A 22,584-nucleotide genomic window follows, 5' to 3' on the forward strand; every position below is an offset into this window, starting at 1 on the left:
ACAAATGAGATTTGGTTTTATAATTATCATGTCAAAATTTGAAGCTAAAAATTAACTTTTAACAATGCAATCTTTTATAACCAATTTGGATGTAGTCCATTGTTTTGGCAGTAAAAAATGAATCTCATGAGTCAATTTGGTTGTAGTTCATTGTGATGGTAGTTAAAAATGAATCTCATGAGCTTGGTTCCACCCACACATTGGTATAGCTCCACCCAAGGAACCATTGATCTTTCTCCATGAATCGGTAATATTGTACCAAGAAGCACCATAATGTATGGCATTTCTATTTCCCACAATTGAAAAAGCACCATAAATCCTTCTACATGAGCATTTTGCTTCCATATTGTTGAACTAAACATGGCAAGACTTTCTTGTGGCAACCAGAATTTCCAAAACCCTCATCCCCCCTAATCACAATATATCTTAGAATCCGTCATGTTGGAGTGTAGTATCCCTAGTAAGCATATAGGAGTGTAGGGGAACAAAACCTCAAAGTCAATGGGAAGCCAAGGGGAAAGGTTTGTGCATCTAGGGGGGATACCTCGATTACATTAATCAAATGTATATTTGAGGGGGAATTCAACCATAAAAAATGCTTGAGTAAATTTTCATACACAAGGGTTGATTCTACTTCAAATTTTGATACTTTGTATTTGTTCACTTTAATGTCATTACATATAACTAATAATTTGCAAGTCCTTGTCTCATTTGATCTCATTTTATTTCAATTGTGAAGTGACTAAGATTTACAAAGTATGCATTGCCTCATTTCCTCTCATTTTACTTCAGTTAAATGGATCAACTATGCCTTAGCCCCAAACCCACACAACTAAGCTTTGCACACTACAAAATCCTCTCTCTCCCTGGTATTGCACTTGGTTTAGATATACTTTTCTTAGAAGAGAAGCAATGTCTCACTAAATACCTTACATGTTAACTTATCATCTGATCCCATTACCTTTTCCAAGCATTGAGGACATTAAATAAAATTTCAAAATTCAATTTCACACTCATTTGATGTAATCACCATATTCTATCAATTTCAAGCAAACTCTACAAATAAATGCAAGTAATTTTTTTTTTCATTGATTCTAAATTAGAAAGTGAGAAAACTGCAGATGCATCTTTATTTTTAAAGTACAACCATAAAACAAAACTCAACAAAGACTAAAGATAGGTTAAAACCTTTATGGAGTAAAAACTATTGTTGGTATCCTCCATAAGAACACTACTTTCAGAAGCTGGGTTCATATTTTACCACAAATGCAAGAACCAAAGTGAAAAGCTTATTTTAAAGTTTTTATAACATGATATATTATAAAAAAAATTTAATAAGCACACAATACAAAAATGTTTTGTATCTAGTATCATTCTAGATAGAGAAAAGTACTCATTAGGCTATCTATGACATGAGTAAGAATTGCTACCCCCTACTTTCAAAATCATCATGGACATTTAAATATTAAAAAAGGAATTTATTAGGCTACCTGTGACTAAGTAAGAGTTACTCCCCACCTTTCCAAACTATCATGTACATTTAAGCTATCATATTCTATCAACATCCTTTCTATGATGCAACACGTTACAACTTTCCATTATATTTATGCATTATAAGAGTTGATGTACTTGTAAGGTGCATAAATTCCAAAATAATTGTCCAAATACCCATGTTTCCACTAAATTAATTGTTTAAGTAAGAGACACATTCTAATGTAAGAAGCATGCATCAATCAAACACTGCTCTACTCATAGTTTACAAACCCAACCAATTTTTCATACACAAACACATTCAAGACTAATCCACAACAACGAACAATGGTCAAAACAATATTCTTCATCAAACATCTACCAATGCATAAACAATGAGGAGACAAGAGACACATAGAATATGCAATCAAATAGGGCCAAAACCTCTCCAACATGAGAGGAAAACCCAAATGAGATATTCTTCTTATATAGACTTCAATTGACGAATACCAAGACCACGACCTAGACACTTGACTCAATGACCTCTCCAAGACCAAGTCACAAGCCCCCTTGATTCAATTTCCTTATTTTTCCTTGAGTCAATGATGATCAAACTTCTTCCTTCAATAACTCGATTATCCTTCAAATTCCAATTCCATGGATCAGATCTATAGTTCTTGGCCCGCTTGCATAAACCCTAGAACATGTGGTTGAACAACCTTTTGAACCTTTATCTTCTTCGCTTGGATGGTACGAAATCTTATTATAATTCGGCGTGTAACCTTGCTTATCTTCTTCCTTGATTTGACTTCTTGGACAACAACAAGATCTTCGACCTTTTCTATAGTAGATAGTTCTTCCTTCCTTCACATGTGTGGATCTATTGGCCCTAAAATAGACCCATAAACAACACCAAAATCTTCTCTCTTTGTTTCCTTCTCTTGGTTGGCTATCTTCGCACTTCTTATTACAAACATAATTAACCAAATTTGCTTGTCCACAAATGGAGGATGAGCTGCCCTATATATAGTGTTTTGTCCATCAAAAACACATGCTAGGAAGTGTTAAGGAGTGCTAGGGGAACATAAGGGAGCAATAGATGAAAATAATGCATGCAAATGAACGATTAAGATTTTGTGATAGGAAGTTTTATTGAGTTCCAGGTGTGCTAAGGAGGGAATGATAAGGTATGCTAGGTAGTGTTAAGGCATATTAGAAGCCAGGGAAACATTCCAAGATATGTTGGGTGCTAGGGTGTGCCAATGCATGCCACAGAGTGTTATGGAGTGCCAGGGAAACATAAGGGAGCACTAGTTTCAAATGCATTGAAATGAATGACTAAGAATTTGTGACAAGGAGTGTCAATGAGTTTTAGGTGTGCTAAGGAGGGGATGACAAGGTATGTTAGGTGGTGCCAATAAATGCTAGAGTGTTAGGGCGACATTCTAGGGTATGCCAATGCATGTCAGGGTGTGCCAATGCATGTAAGGGAGTGTTAGGGAGTGGGACATAAGCGCAAAGGAAAACTAGTTCAAAATGCATGGAAATGAAGGAATAAGAGTGTATGATAGAGTGTTAGTGAATTCCAAGTGTGCTCAGGAGGGAGTGACAAAGTTATATGCTAGGTAGTTCCAAGGAATGCAAGAGTGCCATGACATGTCAAGGAGTGGTACGGTATGATAGGGAGTGCTAAAGCATGCCATGGCATGCAGGGAATGCCAACATGTGCCACATAGTGCCAAGGGATTGTTACACATGCTAGGTGCTATGCCATGTCAAGATGTAAACTATGTTGTTTAGTTGTTTTATGGCCATGGTTAGGCGTGAGCCTTGACTTGGTAACTTCTTAAGTGAGATGAGCTAAGATTGGGCATGAGTATCCTAAGATGAGTTATAGTTGTAGTAACTGTAACTTGGTCAAAATGTTCTAGTCGAGGTAGGACTTGGTTGGTCCCCAAGTCTTAAAACCAACAAGGGTAATTGTTATCACTGAAAAGTCTGTTGCAAAAAAATTTTTAGCCTAGCTTAAAGTCAGGTTGTTTTCGCAGCGCATAAATCCGTTAGCAGTTTCGCAGCGCCATCTGTTTTAGTGATTTCGTAGCAAAAACACTGACCTTGCACTGGCTGCGCTGCGAAATTGGGAAATGACAGATATTTAAAGTGAATTGATGGAAACACTGCAGGAAACGAGGTTTGTCAAGCTGTTATATGTGGGCTTGTACTCCATTGAAGGGGAACATTCCAGTGGTAATTTTGCTTTGCGCTCACAGCTGTTGTGGCAGGTTCTCATGATCACCAACAAAGGTCCATCAAAACTCTGTTTCATACTCAAGTCTCAAAACCGTGGTCCTTTTTGAAATCAATGCTCGATCAGAATCGGTTATGAGAAGGCTTCTGTTCGTCGACTTATTCCAAGTTATCATTGCCTTGTGTCAGTTGAAGGGTTTTACGAGTGGAAAAAGGATGGAGCGAAGAAGCGACTGGTGAAGAAGCAGATGCTCTCAGAGGAAGACTCATTCATAGGCTTACATCTGTCATTGTGCACCATGTACCAACATTTTGGAGATTAGCTCTTTCGATATTCAATGGGAAGTTTGCTAAGGTAGGTTCAACAAATGGCACTCCTGGTTCAGTGAAACATGAAAAGACTGCTAGACAAAACTCCTTTGAAGACGGCCTTGGTGACGTAAAGGATTCAAATCATTCCTTGGAGGAAGTTGCTGGAATGGTACAGGACATTATATCTGTTTATGAAACTAAGGGAAGGACTGCGCACCCTTGAATGCAGTGCAAACATTGTTTGCATTACAAACCGAAGTTATGAAGGTGTTCATATTGAGGCTCTGCTCTTGGATGAAAACTACGACTCAGAAATAGATGTTGGAAGGTCAAATCACAAAGTTTGATTTTTGTAATGGTTACGGCAGAAGAAATTCGAGTCCAATTAACTGCGTTCTCCGGCTCATGCTCGGATTGCAGACTTCGTAGATTGGCCGGGATCTAAGAACAGTCAGCGATGGGAGTCCTAGTGCAAAGACTAAGAGGAATTGAGAGCGGATTGTCGTCAAGCAATCTTAAAGGATGTCTGCTTGCCCTTGTATCCAGTGCTTTCAGAAGGGCAAGCTTTATAATTAAGAAGGAAGGCCTGAAACGTGCTGGAGCAACGAGAGCTCAAAGCTGGACTCCATCCTTTATAGCACCGATTTGTTTTCTGATACTTTCGTCGACAATCTGGAGTTAGATTACAAGCATCATATGAGTGGAAAGGGAAATGGTTTGCTTATATACAAGTTTTATGCTGTGGTTGTGCGCGTCGACAACATTGGAGGACGACCTTTTTATTGTTTTGTACAACATGCTTAAGGACAAACAAGAAGTTTCGGCCCAGACAATTTGAGTATCATCCATCTGATGCTAGTTTGATGGTCTTCGGGATTTTGGATGGGGAAGTGGTTGTGATCAACCATGAAAGTGGTAAAATTGTCGGACATGTTCAGTCAGTTGGAGCAAATCATAATATTCTTGGTCTCTGTTGGTTCAACAAGGACCCTTCCAAGCTTATTGCTGGCTCTGACAATGGCACATTACAACTGTATGATGTGAACCGAATGCGCTCAACTGTTCTTCCTTCCAGATATGGTGCAGGCAGCAGCAGTAGAAACCCTGCCACTTACACATATGAAGAGTTTGAGAAATTAACATCTGTCCATATTAATGAAACAGATAATTATTTCCTTGCTAGTGGATATTCAAAACATGTTGCTCTGTATGATGTGTGCAGTAGAAAACGGTTACAAGTTTTTGAAGATCTCCACCGTGAACATATAAATGTGGTAAAGTTTGCTCATCATTCCCCATACTTGTTTGCGACTTCTTCTTTTGATCAGGAAATCAAAACTTGGGACTTACGACAAAAGCCTACACATCCTTTGTATACAACGACCAGCTTAAGAGGGAATGTGATGGTGTGCTTTTCTCGTGATGATCATTATATCCTTTCCTCAACTGTGGATAATGAGGTCAAGCAACACTTAGCTGTGGATGGAAGGCTACATATGAAATTTGACATTACTCCTACAGGAAGTGTTCAGAACTATACTCGGTCATATTATATGAATGGGAGGGATTACATTATTAGTGGGAGTTGTGAGAAAAAAGTTGTTCGTATATGCTGTGCTCAGACATGATCTTGGCAAAGGTGGCCATGAATTGCGTAAGAGCACAGGAAATGCTGGTGGCAGACTTGCTTGCGGTGTTGTTGGTCTTCAAGGATGAATATGAGCAGTTGGTTATTTATAGGCTGGTTCAAATGGTGAACCGTGAAGCCTAGCAAACAGCAGCTATTCAATTTTGTGAGCAGTTTAGAGGAAGACTGTGTTTTTTAAGTCACACAGCAGTTTCGTAGCGCGCTACGAAACTGCTGTAGATGACTGTTTTATGAGAAAAAATGAAATTGATGCTGAGGTCAGCTAATTTTGAATGAAATGTTTCAAGAGCATAAAGGTGACTATTCAAAACTATCCTAGCTGTTCAGAAGATGACAGATGTGCATTGCAAAAAGGTGAAATGTTTTGTTTCCAGCTAAAGTCTCGTTAAAGGTACTTTATGACCGAATTATTAGGGTTTTGGTTTTAGTCTTCGGTGATCCGGTTTGTACACCTGTTCAGCTCATAAGGCTTCCAGCTCATTTGAAAGGTGTGGTGATATGCGTTGTTTGGGAAGAATTAAAGAGCAGAGGACATGTTTTTAAAGTGATGAAGAGTGATGGGAGACAGAGGCCGTGAAAACAGAGCACCTCCCTTGGTTAATTAATGAAGCCATCTACGTGACTGGAATCCAAGGCCAGCTCATTCAGTGTGTTCTCCTTCAAGATACCTCAACCGAAACAGAAAGAGGACATGTGGCAGCATTCACAAAAGCATCATGCATACGAGGAGATAGAGTTAGAATGTCAATGTGATTAGGACTCTATGTATTTACAGCGCAATACCTTTTGTATTTATTAAGTTTGTTTAGAAATAGATAAGGTTAATTAATGGTAGATCATCGAGCTCTCCCCTCATGCTTGTTGAGGAGACTCAAGGTAGTTTGAGTTTTGGTTTTCCTATATATAGGAGAAACTCTGATGTAAACAGGGTTGGGAGATTTATGAAAAAACAGAGTTTCATTTTGGCTGATGTAAAAGACTTATTACAGTAATAGAAAAACAGCTGTTGTTTCTTCTCAAGATTCTCAATAGATCATATTGTTCAAATGTATGGTGGTTTATTCTCTTAGTGTTCTTTTTACAGTATTGTTACAACATAATCACTCAGAATTCATGTTTAATGCTCTGACTTCCTGTATGCTTGGAAATCTGTGGTTTATGTAAAGTATGTTTGAACATCTGATGTAAAGAGCCTTGAATTCCATGAAAAGACAGTGCTTTTGTTTACTGAAATGGGTGAGACTCCATAAGCCCAATGAAGACTAATTTGATATTTGTCCAACCATCTTATTTTTCATGTGTTGTTTAAAAGAGTTAGCCATCTTTTCTTGCCCTTAATGCATATCAAAAATCTGTGAGAGAGCCCTCTCTGACTAAGGAGGCTAAACCTTAGTCTAAAGCCTGGTCTGAAACAGTTTCATGAGATCTTGCTAAGTAGCAGCCCTTAGTACACGATTTTGTGATAACATTTTGGTGCGTCTGCTGGGAGCCTGATGATTACTCATTCCCGAAGTTTTAAGATTGAATTTATGAAGGTAGCAGGAGTTCAAAGTGGTTTTCGAGGCTGCAAACCTACCTTGGCGACTCCATTGTTGAAGAATTCAAAGTTCATACATTCATGGTGATTCCACTGGAGTTATGAAAGACCCAGAAGCTGCCATTCTTAGTTCAAGGTATGCATGTATAGATTTCTCAGGAATTCATGGTTTCCCAAATCATTTTCCCAAGGATGCATATTTTCTAAGGAATGGTCCCAAGTTCAACGGAGAAGATTTGAGTTTAACCTTGAAGCATATATCAGATTTTTGTGAATTTTTAGAGCTTCTTAGAGTTAAACATGAGGATGTTTGTATAAGGTTATTCTATGATTCACTTCAAGGGAAGTGCAAACAGTGGGTTGAATGCTTTCCTGCCAAATCCATTAAGTCATTTCAAGACCTTTGGCTCATGTTTTTGGAGGAATGGATAGATAGGTCAGAGTTGGTGGCAGACTCCCCCTCAGTTGAAGGTTTCAAACAATGGAATGATGTTCATAGTAAAGAAGAAACAAATGAATCTTTTTCTTTGTCATTATCCTCATATCTAAAATCTTTTGACTGCAAGGCAGAAGATAGGATGAGATTTTTGGATGAATTTGCTGAGGACCTTGAAAAAGAAATTGAAGGTTTAGAAGGACAAATTTAGGCATACAGTTTTCATGATCATGATCATTATTCTCAGAATTTTTCTATGGCAGAACGCAAGGAGACTATGCTGGTTCCTTTCTCTTTCACGATTGAGGAACTGAACACTGTTGTTGAAGATCAGTTTGCACAGCTGGAAAGTTACAAGGAAAAACAAGCTGATCATGTATTCTGGGATCCTGTAGCTGATTACATGGAAGAGTTTTACTCTCCAGTTTTTCAGTTTTTCAAAGAAGATCAGAGACAATTTCAGTGGCAGCGGTCATCACACTATCATATTGGCTCTGAACTACGATGCAGTCAAAGAAGCCAAGTATCAGATAAAACAGAGGATTGGCTACATTGGAAATTTCATATTGATTGAGCAGAAGGAAGTTGAAATGGTTAGGGTAGGTAGGTAGAGGTAAATGCAAATAAGCTCAAGGTTAACTGAGCATGTTTTTTTTTTTCAGTAGATGTAGCTTTCTTTCTCCTACAGTCATGCTTGTTAAGCAAATTTCTGTTTGTCATAAATGGGTAAGGCACTGGACCTGCGAGTTCTTAGTGTACCACAAGGGCACACTATCCCAAGTGGAGCCGCTGTTATCACTGAAAAGTCTGTTGCAAAAAAAAATTTAGCCTAGCTTAAAGTCAGGGTGTTTTCGCAGCGCATAAATCCGTTAGCAGTTTCGCAGCGCCATCTGTTTTAGTGATTTCGTAGCGAAAACACTGACCTTGCACTGGCTGCGCTGCGAAATTGGGAAATGACAGATATTTAAAGTGAATTGATGGAAACACTGCAGGAAACGAGGTTTGTCAAGCTGTTATATGTGGGCTTGTACTCCATTGAAGGGGAACATTCCAGTGGTAATTTTGCTTTGCGCTCACAGCTGTTGTGGCAGGTTCTCATGATCACCAACGAAGGTCCATCAAAACTCTGTTTCATACTCAAGTCTCAAAACCGTGGTCCTTTTTGAAATCAATGCTCGATCAGAATCGGTTATGAGAAGGCTTCTGTTCGTCGACTTATTCCAAGTTATCATTGCCTTGTGTCAGTTGAAGGGTTTTACGAGTGGAAAAAGGATGGAGCGAAGAAGCGACTGGTGAAGAAGGAGATGCTCTCAGAGGAAGACTCATTCGTAGGCTTACATCTGTCATTGTGCACCATGTACCAACATTTTGGAGATTAGCTCTTTCGATATTCAATGGGAAGTTTGCTAAGGTAGGTTCAACAAATGGCACTCCTGGTTCAGTGAAACATGAAAAGACTGCTAGACAAAACTCCTTTGAAGACGGCCTTGGTGACGTAAAGGATTCAAATCATTCCTTGGAGGAAGTTGCTGGAATGGTACAGGACATTATATCTGTTTATGAAACTAAGGGAAGGACTGCGCACCCTTGAATGCAGTGCAAACATTGTTTGCATTACAAACCGAAGTTATGAAGGTGTTCATATTGAGGCTCTGCTCTTGGATGAAAACTACGACTCAAAAATAGATGTTGGAAGGTCAAATCACAAAGTTTGATTTTTGTAATGGTTACGGCAGAAGAAATTCGAGTCCAATTAACTGCGTTCTCCGGCTCATGCTCAGATTGCAGACTTCGTAGATTGGCCGGGATCTAAGAACAGTCAGCGATGGGAGTCCTAGTGCAAAGACTAAGAGGAATTGAGAGCGGATTGTCGTCAAGCAATCTTAAAGGATGTCTGCTTGCCCTTGTATCCAGTGCTTTCAGAAGGGCAAGCTTTATAATTAAGAAGGAAGGCCTGAAACGTGCTGGAGCAACGAGAGCTCAAAGCTGGACTCCATCCTTTATAGCACCGATTTGTTTTCTGATACTTTCGTCGACAATCTGGAGTTAGATTACAAGCATCATATGAGTGGAAAGGGAAATGGTTTGCTTATATACAAGTTTTATGCTGTGGTTGTGCGCGTCGACAACATTGGAGGACGACCTTTTTATTGTTTTGTACAACATGCTTAAGGACAAACAAGAAGTTTCGGCCCAGACAATTTGAGTATCATCCATCTGATGCTAGTTTGATGGTCTTCGGGATTTTGGATGGGGAAGTGGTTGTGATCAACCATGAAAGTGGTAAAATTGTCGGACATGTTCAGTCAGTTGGAGCAAATCATAGTATTCTTGGTCTCTGTTGGTTCAACAAGGACCCTTCCAAGCTTATTGCTGGCTCTAACAATGGCACATTACAACTATATGATGTGAACCGATTGCGCTCAATTGTTCTTCCTTCCAGATATGGTGCAGGCAGCAGCAGTAGAAACCCTGCCACTTACACATATGAAGAGTTTGAGAAATTAACATCTGTCCATATTAATGAAACAGATAATTATTTCCTTGCTAGTGGATATTCAAAACATGTTGCTCTGTATGATGTGTGCAGTAGAAAACGGTTACAAGTTTTCGAAGATCTCCACCGTGAACATATAAATGTGGTAAAGTTTGCTCATCATTCCCCATACTTGTTTGCGACTTCATCTTTTGATCAGGAAATCAAAACTTGGGACTTACGACAAAAGCCTACACATCCTTTGTATACAACGACCAGCTTAAGAGGGAATGTGATGGTGTGCTTTCCTCGTGATGATCATTATATCCTTTCCTCAACTGTGGATAATGAGGTCAAGCAACACTTAGCTGTGGATGGAAGGCTACATATGAAATTTGACATTACTCCTACAGGAAGTGTTCAGAACTATACTCGGTCATATTATATGAATGGGAGGGATTACATTATTAGTGGGAGTTGTGAGAAAAAAGTTGTTCGTATATGCTGTGCTCAAACATGATCTTGGCAAAGGTGGCCATGAATTGAGTAAGAGCACAGGAAATGCTAGTGGCAGACTTGCTTGCGGTGTTGTCGGTCTTCAAGGATGAATATGAGCAGTTGGTTATTTATAGGCTAGTTCAAATGGTGAACCGTGAAGCCTAGCAAACAGTAGCTATTCAATTTTGTGAGCATTTTAGAGGAAGACTGTGTTTTTTAAGTCACACAGCAGTTTCGTAGCACGCTACGAAACTGCTGTAGATGACTGTTTTATGAGAAAAAATGAAATTGATGCTGAGGTCAGCTAATTTTGAATGAAATGTTTCAAGAGCATAAAGGTGACTATTCAAAACTATCCTAGTTGTTCAGAAGATGACAGATGTGCATTGCAAAAAGGTGAAATGTTTTGTTTCCAGCTAAAGTCTCGTTAAAGGTACTTTATGACCGAATTATTAGGGTTTTGGTTTTAGTCTTCGGTGATCCGGTTTGTACACCTGTTCAGCTCATAAGGCTTCCAGCTCATTTGAAAGGTGTGGTGATATGCGTTGTTTGGGAAGAATTAAAGAGCAGAGGACATGTTTTTAAAGTGATGAAGAGTGATGGGAGACAGAGGCCGTGAAAACAGAGCACCTCCCTTGGTTAATTAATGAAGCCATCTACGTGACTGGAATCCAAGGCCAGCTCATTCAGTGTGTTCTCCTTCAAGATACCTCAACCGAAACAGAAAGAGGACATGTGGCAGCATTCACAAAAGCATCATGCATACGAGGAGATAGAGTTAGAATGTCAATGTGATTAGGACTCTATGTATTTACAGCGCAATACCTTTTGTATTTATTAAGTTTGTTTAGAAATAGATAAGGTTAATTAATGGTAGATCATCGAGCTCTCCCCTCATGCTTGTTGAGGAGACTCAAGGTAGTTTGAGTTTTGGTTTTCCTATATATAGGAGAAACTCTGATGTAAACAGGGTTGGGAGATTTATGAAAAAAGAGAGTTTCATTTTGGCTGATGTAAAAGACTTATTACAGTAATAGAAAAACAGCTGTTGTTTCTTCTCAAGATTCTCAATAGATCATATTGTTCAAATGTATGGTGGTTTATTCTCTTAGTGTTCTTTTTACAGTATTGTTACAGCATAATCACTCAGAATTCATGTTTAATGCTCTGACTTCCTATATGCTTGGCAATCTGTGGTTTATGTAAAGTATGTTTGAACATCTGATGTAAAGAGCCTTGACTTCCATGAAAAGACAGTGCTTTTGTTTACTGAAATGGGTGAGACTCCATAAGCCCAATGAAGACTAATTTGATATTTGTCCAACCATCTTATTTTTCATGTGTTGTTTAAAAGAGTTAGCCATCTTTTCTTGCCCTTAATGCATATCAAAAATCTGTGAGAGAGCCCTCTCTGACTAAGGAGGCTAAACCTTAGTCTAAAGCCTGGTCTGAAACAGTTTCATGAGATCTTGCTAAGTAGCAGCCCTTAGTACACGATTTTGTGATAACAGTAGTTATGAGGGAATGATAGCTAAGGAGTGCCAGGGCATGCCAAGGAATGAAAAGGTGTGATAACACATGCTAGACAATGCCAATTCATGTCGAGGACTGTTGGGGAGTGTGATGGCATCACAAGGGAGAACTAGGTCAAAGTGCATGGAAACAAACAAATAAGAGTGTCTTCCAGGTGTCCCAAGGATGAGTTCTATTAGGATAATTTCATAATAGGACTTGCAATAGGTAAGCCTACAATTATGATAAGGGGATGGAAAAATAAATTTTAGACAAAGGCAGACTTTTGTCTAGGGACAACACTATTTTTTCAATGACTTGGTTGGGTTCTAAAGTCAGAAAAAAAGTAAGGCTATCTATAGAGGGCATGAAAACTAGGGAGTGCCAAGGTGTGCAAGGAATGCCAAGAAGTGATAACACATGCTATAAAGTTCCAAGGCATGTTAATCATTCCAAGACATGCCAAGTGCTAAGGCATGCCAAGAGGTGTCAGGTGCTAGGGTGTGGCGCCAACGCATGCTAGGGAGTGATAGGGAAACACAAGGGAGGAATAGTTTAAATTGCATGTAAATGAATGAATAAGAGTGTGTGATAGGGAGTGTTAGCAAGTTTTGGGTGTGCTAAGGAGGCATTGACAAGGTGTGTTAGGTAGTGTCAAGGAAACACAAGGAAGAACTAGTTTCAACTGCATGGAAATGAATGAACAATAGTGTATGATAAGGAGTGTTAGCAAGTTCTAGGTTTGCTAAGGAGGCATCTTTGGACAAATTTTAGGAGGGTTTGGAGAAAATTTTGTGTTTTGGTGTAGACTTGTAATTTTTTGGCAATTTTTGTCCAGCAGCACAATGAGCTTACACTTTTCTTCTTCCTCAAGGCTCCAAATTATGTAAAATCATCATTTTTGGAAAGATTATGACCCCATCTCAAACCCCATTTGACCACTTTCCTAGTATGGGGCTCATGTTTTGAGAAATTTGCAAAAAAGAGGCCAAAAGTCACCTTTCTACCCCTCTCTTTCCATTTCGTTGTGCACCTAGATACACCTTGGGAGAATGGCCATATCTTAGCCAAAAATTGGTCATTTTGAGTGAAAAAATACTCTAAAGGCATTTAAACTCCCCCAGATTTCCAGAAAAGGTTACCAATCTGGATTTAGACTTCAGAAAGGCACTCAAAAATGGCCTCCAACAACTCGCTGTACACTTGGAAATTTCTGAGATTTTTGTAAAATTTTCACAGTGTAATTTTTTGTAATTCCTAGTTTTACTCTGGTTATTACAGCCTAGATCAACCTCAAGCTGAAGGGAGACAATCTTAAGATAACCACAAACCAAGATTAACTTGGTAGCTAGCCCTACCAGGTCGAAGAGGGCTCTCTCCTTGTCAATCTCAGTTGAGATGACTGAATTGAATATGGATTTTAGGCTAGGTATAGTAGATCTATGGTTTTTGGTTGATTTTGAAGGTTTTGTTGCTGGATCAAATGGATCACGCAGCTTTGGGTCCATAAAATCAAGTCAGATTTGCAGGGTGTTCTATGGGGCGAGATAGGTAGGTGTTTCAGCACTTGGAATTGAGTGAGATGGTAGGTATAATACTTGCGAGGAGCTGAGGAGGGCATGCAAGGATCATGAGTCCTCTTCAGATAGCTGAAAACATCAAAAACTAAATGTATTCCCAAGGCAGAGCACTGTTACCAATGTATTCTACCTATCTATCTTGATTTCATTTAGTTAAGAAGAATGAAATAGATTTTGGCACATATATACATGAGAAAAATTAATGACAAAAGGAGAAACAATGAAAAAACACATTACCACAAGAATCCCACAAAAATGGTTGCAAATCCTGATTTATTTCCTTGCCAAACCGCTGTAGAGATGTACAATATAGCTCAAAGCATCCACAAGAGTCCAACCTTTGCTAATGACTGAAAAAATACATAATATGGACATCAAACCACCTATGCTAGCCATCAGGGGTCGAATCCATGAGAAGAAGGGTGGTTTCAACCATATCTAAACTAAGAATAGGAATATAGGTAGTGGAACAACTTGCCTCTAAAACCATGGACACTGATTCATTCAACCCCGTACCACCTCAAAATGATGAATCTACCCTCTAGAGTCATTTTACAATTACGTTTGCATAACATAGCATCATTTACATTCATAAATTCATCCAAAATGAAAGTAAAAGTCAACTTGTAGAAAAACTAGGTGAAATTTTGATTTTTGAGCAAAACTGGAAAAATTCATCCTATGCGCAACACCACTTATCCTATGCGCAACACCTTTTTAGACCTAGCTTTTGAGGCCTTCCCTTTGACCAAATTGAGCCCAAGATAGCTTGTTGGAAATTTCTTCCTGTCTAGTTTCTAGAACATCTTGAATTTTTTTATTTGGCGGTCATTTTCCCCCTCAAAAGTGGAATCTCCCAAGGCTTCTTCCTGTGCATCCAAAAAGTGGCAGAGGGGGAATTTTTTGACCGTTTTTTGACCTTTAGGTAACTTAGATTTGCTCCAAATTTGCTGAAAATTTCTGGGTTTTCTTATTTTTTCATGCTGAATCAAAATATACAATCCATTCTTCCAAAACGTTCCCCAATCAAAAGTGTAGCGCGCACGTATTTCAATTTCCTGTGTTGAAAATTTCTATGCGTAGTGCCACTAATTCTATGTGCAGCGCTGCTTTTAGACTGAGTTTTGGAGGCCTTCCTGGTGTCCAAATTGGGTTCCAGATAGCTCGTTGGAAATATTGTCGAGTATACTTTCCATAACATCTTGAATTTTTCAATTTGGAGTTCAGTTTCCCTGTCAAACATCAAATCTCCCAAGACTGGTCAAAATGTACAAAATGAGGCTACCTAAATACAAAGTACTGTTGCAGTCAACATTTGAAGGTCTTCCTTAACTCAAAATTGAGCTCATGATAGCTCATTGGAAATATATTTGTGTCTAGCTATCATTTGACTCAGTACACAAGTAATTTGGCCAACTCGGATAGGAGAAATCTTGATTTTACCAAGGTCACTCCAGAGGTGCAACAACCCTCCTGAGGCAACTGTATTTTTGACATTTCTCTAAAACCATGAAACTTGTGTAAAAATTGAAGGGGGTTTTCCTTCCTTGGCCTATTATGGACAGAAATCTCTCTCACTTTTTTCAAATTTATCTTCTATTTCTCAGAAACATCATTTGAGTAAAACCTATCCCAATGTGTGGAACAAGGGATTTGTAGAAATGAAGGGAAATGAAGGGGATAAGGGGCTGATAAATTCTTGAGAAGATTTTTTAAAATAAGGAGGGATGTTAGGAAGGAAGGGAAAGTGGAATTTCAAATATTGAGTGAGGGGAAGGGGTCCAAAAGGGCAAAACACAGGCCTAGCCTAGAAAATTGTCAAATTGTAGCAAGAAGCTAGGGTTTGTGGGAAAATGATGAATTTGAAGGATATCAGTGATGGGAAGTTCTTAAGAAGGTACATTAAGGATAGGGGAAGGTGTATGAGCATCAAGATACAATTTTTGTTGATGATTTGACCATCCAAGAGAAATTACCTTCAAAACCCTAGGAGAGGGAAATGAGCCTTACCCAAGTACAACTGAAGCACGAACAAGGTGTAAAATGACCCATTGGAACCTGAAATGATGATGAAAACTCTCTGAATGATGGTACACTCAGCTGAATGGTGACATGGACTGACACTTGGAAAATTTTGGAAGGAGTGAAAACAAATCCTAGACCTAATACCTAGTGACCAAATTTTACTTGAAGACTCATTGAAATGACAAAATTTGACTTTGACATCCTAAGACCACTTTGTAAGAGCATGTTTGATCGCTGGTGGAAGGCTTCAAAGACTAACACTAACATTGGCTCCAATGGGGATGGTAGCTCCTTGGAGGTGCCAAGAACACCGTAGACCTAGTAGCCTTATCCATTGGGCATGGAGTCAAAAACTCAAGCTGAAATTACACGACTGAATACTGATGACTCAAAGACACAAACTGACTTGAAACTGACTCAATACTAAAACACAACTGACAAACTAGAAAATATGCTCAAAATGGAGCTTATTCAATAGAACCTATTGTAACTATTCCATTCATAACCTCATAAAGTGAAATGAAACAATGAATGCAACCAAGTAAGTATTCCAGCTGCTGTTTGAATTCTTCGCAAGTGCTTGCTTATGAACAACAAGAGATAACTACTGAAAGGAAACTCCCATGAAAACTTGTAAACATATCCAAATTTTCACAAATTGAATAATATAGATTCTCTATCCGCCTCCAAAAATACTGCATAAGGATCTTGAAATTCATGTGCACTAGGACTTAGCTCATCCAATGGATTACTTTGCTTCTCCTCATACCATGAATGAAAAATTTCATCTGAGCTTTGTGACGAGACTCCTACTAATAATGAGAGAGAAACTAGTTGTCGGATCAAGTTTGATTCAATACCTTTTCCAAGCTCACAATTAGCTAATGGAGAAGGACTCTGACTACAGACATCATCCAACACATCAACTATTGGATCATGAAAAACTTGGAAAGGCTATTGCAACCCATTTTCTATTGTTTTCAATGAGATTGCATGAATTTCTACAGGCTGCTCATTTGAAGAAATACTATGCAAATTTCCCTTCAAAAACTAAAATGATCCAAAACAGAATGGTACGGAATCATCTTGCATCATTTGATCATACGTTCCAGCTTCCAAGTCTTCATCTGTAACCTGAAATTCAATGATGTTCAGGGGCTGCAAATCTGGATATGAAAAGTCTTGAACAAGGATTTCATTGCCCTAAGGATGGTCAAGATCGAAACTTATCGACTATTGATTTCTGATAGCACGAAAGTTGTCTCTAATGATCTAAAACGAAGAAAAACAAAAAGGCAAAGATCCTTCACTTACTTCAAAATTTACTTCAATTTCCTCCTCACTTCCATAGCTGATATGTAACGACTGATCACTGTACTCGAACTGCTGAAAGTGAACTTCCTCCTTCCACAAACTAGCTGCTGGTTTGTCTACAAGATTAGCTTCTATTTGGAGAACATAATCATCATCATACTAATCAAACTGAGGCAAATCACCAGTATAAAACACATCATCAAGCATACATTTCAGATCAACAGATCTCTCTTCTCCAAGATGATCTATAAAACAATCATTATCAGATCTGTGACAACTAGGATAAGAAAGAAAATGTTTTGGATCAGCCACTTGTTTTTCTTGAATCAGAGAGCCATGGTCTTGAACATCATACTCATTCCTTGTGGTGATCTTTTGCATCATCTCTTCCACTACACTTACCAAAATGTTGAGTTTTACCTCTAAAGATGTCAATTCCTCTGGATCTATACTCTTCATCTCTTCTTCCTTCAACTTTTCCCTTCTGATCAACAAATTAGTCTCTACATCTACTGCATTATTTTTCATTTCTTCAAGTGTTGTAAGGTTCCTTTATTTTAGTTGAAACTCCATTTCTAGATCAAAGGCTTCGGGGTAGTGCAAGAGGGCGGATCTAGGAGGAGGTCTTATAGTAATAGGCATTGAACAATAAACTTGGTTAGATCTGGCAGAAAACTATTGTACTGTCTCCCCTGGAAGCCTTTTCAGCTGGTTATACTCTTCTAGAATCAAGAAAGGGTTTTGTCTAACCACCCAATTTTCAACGAAAACTTTGACTAGCTGCTGGAAATCTACTAGGCTTGCATCAAGCAGGGTTTTGAACCAACTCTTGAATTTGCATTGTAGAGAAAGAGAAAAAAGCCTAATACTGACATCCTCTTCATCAACTTCAAAAAGGTCAAGAAAAGACTCAAAATCTAGTACATGTTTCTCAGCAGTGATGTTGTCACAGTCACCATCAAATCTTGGTAGATATAGGTAATGATTTTTAGGGAAAGCATGGGATATGGGAGGTAAAATCAAAGGCTTGTATCTATCTGGAATTTTACAAGGTATAGGAATATGTACAGAAGCTATAGAATCAGTATTGGTCTCTTGAGGCTCATTAGTTTCAAGACGGTCATCACACGATTCAGAAGAAGGGCCTTGATCAAGATCAACGGCATGTGAATATTTGGTATTCACAATCTTCAAAGGGAAAGAATTAAATGCAGGTGTAAGATCTTTTCTAGAATGCAATATACTTTGTAAAGCCTTCTTGATATTCTCGGGAAAATAGAAGAAATAATTTATAATAAAGAACATAATGTCTTGGATGAAATTCCAACTTGAATATCTGATCTTTCCATATTTTCCTTTCATGTTTCTGTTGGTCAGGTTCATCCTCCAGTGGAGTCCTTGGATCTGATCTTGAAACTAACTTAGAGTTTCCAGGTGAATGATTTCAGCCTTCTGGTTTCTGATCGTTGTCCACTATCAACAATCAGATCAAAACTTGATACATTTTTCTGAAGAACATAACACTACGTTCGCCAATATGGTCGCCACTATGTTAGAGCCTAGATCAACCTCAGGCTGAAGGGAGGCAATCTTAGGATAACCAAAAACCAAGCTTAACCTAGTAGCTAGCCCTACTAGGTTGGGAGAGGGTTTTCTCCTTGTTAATCTCATTTGAGATGACTGAATTGAATATGGATTTTAGGCTAGTTATAGTAGCTCTAGGGTTTTTGGTTGATTTTGAAGGTTTTGCTGCTGGATCAAATGGATCGGGCAGCTTTAGGTCCGGGAAATCATGTCAGATTTGCAGGGTGTTCTGTGGGGTGAGATAGGTAGGTGTTTTGGCACTTGGAATTGAGTGAGATGGTAGGTCTAAGACTGATGAGGAGCTGAGGAGGGCATGCAAGAATCATGAGTCCTCTTCAGATAGCTGAAAACATCAAAAACTAAATATATTCCCAAGGGAGAGCATTGTTACCAATGTATTCTACCTATCTATCTTGATTGCATTTATTTAAGAAGAATGAAATAGATTTTGGCACATATACAAATGAGAAAAACTAATGACATAAGGAGAAACAATGCAAAAACACATTACCACAAGAATCCCACAAAAATGGCTACAAATCCTGATTTATATTTCCTTGCCAAACTACTGTAGAGATGTACAATGTAGCTCAAAGCATCCACAAGACTCCAACCTTTGCTAATGGCCGAAAAAATACATAATATAGACATCAAATCACCTATGCTAGCCATCAGGGGTTGAATCCATGAGAAGACAAGTGGGTTCAACCATATCTAAACTAAGAATAGGAATATAGGCAATGGAACAACTTACCTCTAAAACCATGGAAACTGATTCATTCAACCCCAAACCACCTCAAAATGATGAATCTATGCTCTAGAGTAATTTTACAATTATATTTGCATAACATAGCATCAATTTACATTCATAAATTCATCCAAAATGAGAGTAAAAGTCAACTTGTAGAAAAACTACGCGAAATTTTGATTTTTGAGCAAAACTGGCAAAATTCATCCTATGTGCAACGCCACTGATCCTATGCGCAACACCATTTTAGACCCAGTTTTTGAGGCCTTCCCCTTGACCAAATTGAGCCCAAGATAGCTTGTTGGAAATTTCTTCCTTTCTAGTTTCTGGAACATCTTGAATTTTTTTATTTGGCGATCATTTGCCCCCTCAAAAGTGGAATCTCCCAAGGCTTCTTCCTGTGTGTCCAAAAGATGCAGAGAGGGCATTTTTTGATGGTTTTTTGACCTTTAGGTGACCTAGATTTGCTCCAAATTTTTTGAAACTTTCTAGGTTTTCTTATTTTTTCATGCTGAATCCAAATATACAAGCCATTCTTCCAACAAGTGCCCCAGTCAAAAGCGCAATGCCGGTGGCGCTATGCACCTATTGCAATTTCCTGTGTTGAACATTTCTACGCACAGCACCGTTTTCAGACCGCGTTATGGAGGCCTTCCTGGTTCCAAATTGGGTGTAGGATAGCTCATTGGAAATATTGTCCAGTATAATTTTCATAACATCTTGAATTTTTAAATTTGGAGTTCATTTGCCCTATCAAATGTCAAATCTCCCAAGACTAGTAAAAATGTGCAAAAAGAGGCTACCTAAATGCAAAGTGCTGTTGCATTCAACTTTTGAAGGTCTTCCTCAACTCCAAATTGAGCTCATGATAGCACATTTGAAATATATTTGTGTCTAACTATCATTTGACTCATCCAGGAAGTCATTTGGCCAACCGGGCTAGGAGAAATCTTGATTTTACCAAGGTCACTCCAGAGGTGAAGCAACCCTCCTGAGGCAACTGTATTTTTCAAATTTCTCTAAAACCATGACACCTGTGTTAAACATGAAGGTTTTTTTTCTTCCTTGGCCTATTATGGAAAAAAAACTCTCTCACTTTTGTCAAATTCATCTTCTATTTCTCAGGAACATCATTTGAGTAAAACCTATCCCGATGTGTGGAACAAGAGATTTGTAGAAATGAAGGGAAATGAAGGGGATAAGGGGCTGCTAAATTCTTGAGAAGATTTTGGAAAATAGGGAGGGATATTAGGAAGGAAGGGAAAGTGGAATTTCAAATATTGAGCGAAGGGAAGGGGTCCAAAAGGGAAAAACACAGGCCTAGCCTAGAAAATTGTCAAATTGTAGCAAGAAGCAAGGGTTTGTGGGAAAATGATGAATTTGAAGGATATCAGTGATGGGAAGTTCTTAAGAAGGTAAAATAAGTATAGGGGAAGGTGTATGAGCATCAGGATACACTTTTTGTTGATGATTTGACCATCCAAGAGAAATTACCTTCAAAACCCTAGGAGAGGGAAATGAGCCTTACCCAAGTACAACTGAAGCACGAACAAGGTGTAAAATGACCCATTGGAATCTGAAATGATGATGAAAACTCTCTAAATGATGGTACACTTAGCTAAATGGTGACATGGACCGACAATTGAAAAATTTTGGAAGGAGTGAAACCAAATCCTAGACCTAATACCTAGTGACCAAATTTTACTTGAAGACTCACTGAAATGACAAAATTTGACTTTGACATCCTAAGACCGCTTTGTAACAGCATGTTTGATCACTAGTGGAAGGCTTCAAACACTAACACTAACACTGGTAAAAGTCAAAAGGGTGAAGTATATGAATGTGATGGGTAAAAGTAAATTTAAATAATGGGTGGTTAGTATTTATAAGTTGTTTTGATGTAAATTTGACCTCATTTATGAGAGAGGTTGGAGTCAAATTTAATTGTAGAAGTTGTTTTTAACTTCCATAGACATTAACGTTTGGTTAGAACACCTCATGGAATAGTTTCTAGAGTCATTGATTCAATGTCTAAGAGTGGGGAGATGTCGTTTTGGTCTTTATGTATCAGTTTTTCAGTGATAGAATGGGTTGGATTTCAGAGGAGAGAACTATTGTAGATGTACTTGGACATTTTCTGGAAATCAAAGGACACAATTTGCAACTATTATCTAGGAATTCATGTGCAATAAGTTTGGGATGTTATTTTTTCTCTAGTATAGCTTTACATGAAAGATATTAATCTTCTCTTTCATTCATCAATTATTCAATGGTTTTCCTTACATTTTATAAACAAAATTCTTTGCATAGAGCTCCGTTTTGATGGAAAAATCATTATGTGTTACTTTATTTCTTGCTTAATGAATTCACGTTTCATGCTCATTAATACCTTTCACTTCTTCTAAACACTACACTACACCGAAAAACCCTAAGATCCATCACAAAATTAATGCTACCTTTCTCCTTTTTGTATTTTTTGTTGTAACCCTTTGATCCTCTGACCTAGCTACCTATTTTTTATCCCTTATGTAGCAACAAAACCCTATATTTTCAAAAACCCACTTGAACCTAACTCTCTAGCCTAAAATCCTTTACATTCCAGTCATCTCTTTGTTGTGATTTCATAGAGAGAGCCCTCTCTGGTTTGGTAGGACTAGCTACCAAACTAAAAGCTTGGTATGTGATTACCTCCATCAATCTCCTCATCGGCCGGGGACATTGTGGAGGATAATAGAGGGCATGAAAACTAGGGAGTGCCAAGGTGTTCTAGTGAATGTAAGGTTCCCAAGTCATGGAGAAATGTAATGCTAGTTGTAAGGTCATGACTGCCAAGGTGTGTCAGGGAATGCTAGGGCATGCTAATATGTGCCAGATAGTATGAAGAGATGTCAAACAAGATAAGACATACCAAGTACAAAGGCATGCCAAGATGTACAAGGGTGTGACAATGCATGCCAGGGACTGTCAAGGGAACAAAAGGGAGGAACAAGTTAAACTAAAAGTAAATGAGCACATGATAGGGTTAATAAGTCATCAATTTACCTTTTCCATCAGGGTCATGCTAGGAAAACCAACACTAGGTGCCAATAGGTGCCAAGTGCCAAGTGTCAATGCATTCTAAGTGCCAAATCTTCCTCTGTTTCTTCTCATATAGTTTCCAATAATTAATCTCAAATAACTGCAATATTAAACCATGT

General features: G+C 38.4%; 2 pseudogenes; both read left to right on the forward strand.

Moving 5' to 3' along the window:
• The first annotated feature begins 4,892 nt into the window (after window positions 1-4,892).
• On the forward strand, window positions 4,893-5,657 carry LOC149192050 (protein DWD HYPERSENSITIVE TO UV-B 1 pseudogene; annotated as a pseudogene).
• Window positions 5,658-9,881: 4,224 nt separating this feature from the next.
• On the forward strand, window positions 9,882-10,646 carry LOC149192051 (protein DWD HYPERSENSITIVE TO UV-B 1 pseudogene; annotated as a pseudogene).
• Window positions 10,647-22,584: the final 11,938 nt, after the last annotated feature.

This window comes from Pinus tabuliformis, chromosome 2_2 (genome assembly GCF_031772625.1).
Source record: "Pinus tabuliformis cultivar Carrire ecotype Pingquan chromosome 2_2, CPIR1, whole genome shotgun sequence".
NCBI lineage: Eukaryota > Viridiplantae > Streptophyta > Pinopsida > Pinales > Pinaceae > Pinus > Pinus tabuliformis.